Source organism: Pinus tabuliformis, chromosome 5_2 (assembly GCF_031772625.1).
Source record: "Pinus tabuliformis cultivar Carrire ecotype Pingquan chromosome 5_2, CPIR1, whole genome shotgun sequence".
Classification (NCBI taxonomy): Eukaryota; Viridiplantae; Streptophyta; class Pinopsida; order Pinales; family Pinaceae; genus Pinus; species Pinus tabuliformis.
The window spans coordinates 1,026,475,891-1,026,482,452 of record NC_142306.1 but is presented as its reverse complement, the minus strand read 5'-3'; positions in this window follow the sequence as shown (position 1 = coordinate 1,026,482,452).

Sequence of the window (6,562 nt, the reverse complement as noted above, 5' to 3'; positions counted from 1 at the left end):
TTCCCACCTTCCCCCACTGTGGGCCCCACACATGATGCTTCTTTTGGATTTGCTCACCTTTTAAGACAGAGCATGCTGAAGTGAGGCCCAGCATGCATGCATGATGATCTTGGCCAGCGAGGTCACATCAGTCAATGTCAAGGGTGCGTGCATGCATGCATACATCAATGTCACCATACGTGCATGCTTGCACAGCAAGAAACCGCGGGAAGGGGTCGCTATCTGTCGGTTACGTCGCCTTCCGTCAAACCCGCAGGGCGAAGAAGTGCAAGACGAAGATCTGTACAGCTGTCAGGTAATGTGGATGTCGATGTCGATAGACAAACCACTGTCTGGTCATTATCAATCAGTGGGCCCCACTCGCTGGTCCCCGCTTCCGGGCCTATTATTGGAAAGGCGCTAGCCTTTTCATAGAAAGAGACAGGTGGGCGCGACGTCGTAGTCCATGCTTCGACGCTGTTGTCGAACAGTTAGGATACTGTCCACGTGTCACCGCGAAGTCGGTCGTAAGCGCTTGAAAGCGACCCTTCGGCTGTGTCTTTATTTAATACGAAAGTGAAAGCGAAAGTGCCTACGGTACTAGAAAGTTTTTGATTCGTACAAATTTGGATCTGTTATTATTTTGAATATTTTGAATTATATTATAATATAATTATTTTGAATATTTTAAATTATATTATAATATAATTTCCTTTACTTATTTTTGTTTATATATATTTTTTAATCAACTACAGCAAAGTTTATAATTTTTTAGATTAGCTTTTTAAGATATTAAAAAGAAGAATATTTTATTGTCATATAAATTTTTAAATTAGTTATCTAAAATATTAAAATAAAAATATTTTATTGTTATACTTTCAAGATATTAAAGTTTATGAACTAAAATTATAAACTTTATTTACCCATTTGATTCAATTATTCCTTATTTTAGTTACTCATGTCGGATGAGTTTACTTTTTATCATCATCATTTTGTAAACTAATTTTGTTAGTATATTTTCACCAAATTATAAATTTTCTATTATACAAATTTATTTTATTTTATTTTTATTTTTTTTTATTTTTTATTTTTTTTAAGTTTTAAAATTCTAATATATAATTTTTTTAATTAGAGTGGAAAATTTATTATAATTTAATTTGAAAATTTGTTGTATGGACAATTATTACTAGTTATTATATGTAAATGTAGGTTTAATCATCACTTTTATTCAAAGAAAACCACACCACTTAGAATTACTGGTTGGTAGTCTCTAGGGGTAGGCTTTTAGTATTGTTAAATGTCTTTGGGTCTTGGGCCATTAACTTGTTTCCTTAAGTTCGAAAAAAACAAACTCTTAACCAAATAAAAACAATTTAAACCTTTTTTATTTATAAAATAAGTATCATTCCATAAATTAATTTTATTATACTTCTTATTACATCTTAATTTAATAAGTTAATTGTATGTCTATGGTAGCATAATGGGCAAAAAACAAAAACATAGAAAAAATTAATAAGTAAGTTAGTTTGAATAATTAAGTATTATGAATTGCATCCAAGCAAGAGGTCATAAAACATTGAGTATTTTTTTTAGATATTATTAGATTAATTGAAAATTACCTATATTTTTATGGTATCATTTTATTTGAGTAACGAAACTAATAAATGTCTTGGTGTTTATATATATATATATATATATTGCAGATTTGTGTCTTAATATTTTTTTAGAATCTTAAGTTTGAGTTGTATAATTTGAATTTGTAAATATTTTTAAAAGCATTGAGTCCATTTATAAAAAAAAAACAAAAAACAAAACAAAACAAAACAAAAACCAAAACATTTTAAATAATAAATAATCACAATCTCATTCAAAAATTATACATTAGAGAATAAATAAATATACTACTATTAATTAGACTATTTTTTTTATTTCTTTCATTAAAATTAGTATTTCTTTCTGAATAAACATAGTTCTGAGTAGGTACTTAATACATAAAAACAAGATAAATATTATGATAAAAACAAATCAAGAAACTATTCTTTGTATAAAAATAATATTAAAAATATTGTTATATCTAAAATTAAGAACAAAACTTTTTTAATCACAAATTCAAAATAGTTATTATGATGATGATGGTGGTGGTTAACATCCACTGAGACCAAACTTTGGTATATGAGACCTAAAGAAACGAATTATTTAGTTTGATTTAAGATTTTATTCCTATGCTTAAAAAGCTTGGAGAGAAGCCTTCCAAGCTCACTGTAATTTTGACATTGTAAAAGGCTAGGAAGGTCAGTATTGCAACAAAGATTTTGAAACTGAGATCTAATGTGGTTGTACACCGGGCACTCTAAGAGGATGTGGTGCACTCTAAGAGGAAGTGATTTTCATCCTCGATGTTCATATTCTCACAGAGATGGCAAAACCTTTCCACTGTCCAACTACCCGTTTCACTATGGATCATTATATTCTTTTAATTTAACAAAAATATTATTATTTAGAAATATTTTCCTTTTCAAAATATGATATGGTAAAGGTTAATTATTACCATTATCATAATATTGTGATATCTATATAAATTATATACTGGTTTTATGTGTAATTTTTTTTTTTACAAATGAAATATATAAAAAAAAAAAATTATAAATGTATTTTAATTATATTAAAAAATAAAAATTACATAATAAAATATAAAATATTTTTTTTTAATATTTATAAAATTTATTGAGAAAGTTTTTCCCGATAATCATATTAAAATTTATTTGTCCATGTGTTTCGAACCAACAAGTGTATTAAAATTTATTTGTCGATGCATTTCGAACCAACAAGTGTGGTTTATCCCGCATGATAAATCACACTTGTTGGTTAGAAATGAGTTGCTGAATAAATTTTGATTTGATTACCGCCAAAAACCTTCTCAATAAACTTAATATAAATTAAAAAACCTAAATTGAATAATTAAACTTATAAAATTATATATATATATATAATAAAAAATATATGTCTTAGATATGCTAGTCAATTCCTACAAATAAAAACAAATCAAATTAAAAAAAAGGTTTTGGAAAGTTACAATACGCTAAATATATCAAAATATCTTCGATAATCAATCCTAATTATAGAAAATGGATAATGGATGGTTGCCTTAGATGTTGACATGATTATATGCATGGATATAAGAATACCTTAAATATTATAATAATTATTATAAGCATGGCAGTTTATATATCAAATATATTATTGTGATGAAGGGGCAAATGAATCTAACACTAAAAGTGGCGACACCCCTGTACGGCCAAAAAACCAGGGAAAAAATTATTTATAGATTTTAAAACAATCATTTTAATATATGTGAAAGATTTTAAAACCATAATTTTAATATATGTGAAATTTTGTCAAGGGATCATGGTTTAATATTGGAGATGGTCGCATGTTAAATTATTTACTGGATTTCTTTCTCACCAGGGGAAAAATAAATATATTTATAGATTAGACATTAACCATTTTAATATATGTGAAATTTTGTCTAAGGGGTCATGGTTCAATATTGGAGATAGTCACATGTTAAATTATTTAGTGGATTTCTTTATTTTGTTAATTTTATTTTTTAATATAAAAATTTAAAGTTGAAGAAGTTAGTTTGATTAAATAAGAATTTAATAAGTTTGTGTTTATAATTTTTTCCAAATATTGAAGTTAGATTTAAAAGGTTAATTTAATATTTAATATTCTAATCTTACTAGATAGTTTGTTAATTTGTTTAGTTTTAATATTTTGAAATAAAATATACTAATTTATACTAATTTATTTATTAAAAATATCATTTATAAATATAAAAAGATATCTATTAACTTAAATACATTATTTTATTAAAAAAAACTCAAAATAGTATGTGAAAGTTTATCATACTCAACTACTCTAAATGCTTCATACAAAGTACTTTTTTTCAAAATTAAGAGAAACATTTTAATGATTCTCTAAAAGTTTATATTTATTTATATATATATATTATTTTTAATAATATTTAAATGAATGACAATCTAATTATTATTAGAGCACTTGACTATATAAGTATAAATATAATAATAATAAAATTTACAAATTTTTTTATGCATATATATAAGGATTAGATTAAGTGGTTTACAATTAAACATGAAATCTTTTTATATTTATCTTGAAATAATTTATTTAAAGTTATTAAACTAAATAAATAAGTTTACATTTAATAATAATAATGTCACAACCAAATTAAATATTAGATTTATGTAATTGATGTATGAGACCTTTTGTTGTAGAACAAAAGACTCACTTCCATGTTATGATATGAAGCTATTGAAGTAACTCATTAAGTCACACATAATAATAATAATCTAATGTCACAATCAAGCTAGACACTAAATTGGCCTATTTGGTGTATGAGACCCCTTTTGATGTGGAACAAGGGACCCACCTCCGTACATGCTCTAAACCCCTTAGTATTTGAACCTATGTCCTCATACGAAGAAACACATATTCTTAACTATTAGGCTCTTGATTGAGTAGTCCAAAGACTCATTGGCAATGATGGTTAGGTTAGTAATACATCCTTAACATGAGGACTAAGCACATGGTGGTTAGAGCAATGCTAATGGCTAGGATGATACATTATCATGCCAATGTAGAAGGGGAGGGAACCCATAAAGATTTGAAATTAGGTCATTCTCAAGATAATTAATCCCAAGTTTTTACTATATTACAATTCAATGAACATGCACATACTTCCAAAAAAAACTTCTTAAGAAAATCCAACAAATATTTCCACACATTTATTAACATCCCTAAACTTATTAGCATAAATTAATATGTAATGCCAAAATAAATATTCAAACTACACACTTATCAATATAAAACACACATAACTTTAATTCTAAAAATTAACTTAAATAATAAATATTTTTAATAAAGAAGGGGATCGGCTCTGAAGCAGGAATGGCTAGGGTTTACCAGGGAGCCGCCGACAAAGTGCGATGCGAAGAGGCAGAGTTAACAAAGAAACGCTGGAGGTTGAACGCCGGACCTATTGAACTGTATTCGCTGCGCTGGATCGGGTATGGCAGAGACAAAGAACACAGATCCCCTGCAACAAAACAAGCCCCGGATGTAGAACGAACGGCTCACATGTCATGGTATTTTTCTCATTTACTGGTTAAGGGTTATTTTCACGGTAAAACTTCCGCCTTTACTGTAACAGGTCATGGCCAAGGTGAAATAGAGCGCCATTGTGTAGATCCACTATTGATAACGCAACCCTACCTGGATCCGCACCCTCTGAGTGCATTCAAGGGTGGGTATGGAACGCTGTGGCCGGATCTGCAAATGATAGCGAAAACCCACCTTGATTTGCATCCAATAATCGCGTATAAGGGCAGTGGAGCGGAGTGGACAGAGTTGGCCACGCGAACAGGGGCCTGGCTGGAGACGGCTATGCGAGCAGAAGTCACAACGAAAACTGGCACAGATCCAATTGGGAGAATCAAAAGCGACCCAGATCTGATGTTAGAGAGCACTGGGGAGGAAAAAATATGCCCATAATTAAAGGTTATTGAATCTAAAGAATGGATGATAAGCGGTGGACGAACGTCAAATCTAGGAGAAAGCCAAGGGAAACAGGGCTTGAATAAGCTCGAGCCATCAGATCCGATACAAATATTTATCAGATCTGTAGAAGGCAAGCACTGTTCTGCACAAATCAAGGAGGGAATGGATGTACAGGAATTAAAAAGACAGATCCAGAACAAATTGGGAACACCGGCAGCACTCCAAAGCCTCTTATACTCAGGGATCTGCATGCAGGACCAACATACGCTCCAGCATTACGGAGTGGTCAAAGATTCAACCATCATCCTCAACCTCAGACTCCGGGGCAGATGCAAGGGAACCAGCTCAAAAAATACAGGCTCTTTCCGTGATGCAGCCAAAGGGAAAGAACCAATGCAACACAGAACAACATCCACTCCAGAACTTCCAGGACCCTACAATGTGGAACAGGCGTCAGAAGCACCTATGCTAACTATTTCACTGCCCGAGGTAATAGATCTACACTCAGATCTAACTCATAATGCTGTCATATGCAGATTTAACGGCTATTGGCCCAAAGCAGATGCACTACACCAATGGATCTACACATCATGGACACCCAACTGCGAAATATATCTATGCCCAAAGGGATTCTTCATAGTCAGATTTAACACAGAGCTGGAACGAGACAATACCATCAACCAGGGTCCCTGGTTCTGGGGCAATGCTGGGCTCTTTATCACTCCCTGGTTCCCGGATTTCGATGCCAATACCATGGTAGTATCGACAATACCAGTTTGGGTAAGACTGCACAACCTACCACTACATTTCTGGCATCGGAAAGCATTAACAGCCATTGGAAACTCCTTAGGAAAACATCTCAAAATAGATGAAGACAGAGCAAACCGGGGAATTTTCACATATGCTAGAATATGTGTAGAAGTGGACCTTAGTCAAGGACTCCCAGATCACATTACATTGAATTTCAATAATTCAATGTGGACGCAGCAACTGGACTACGAAAACA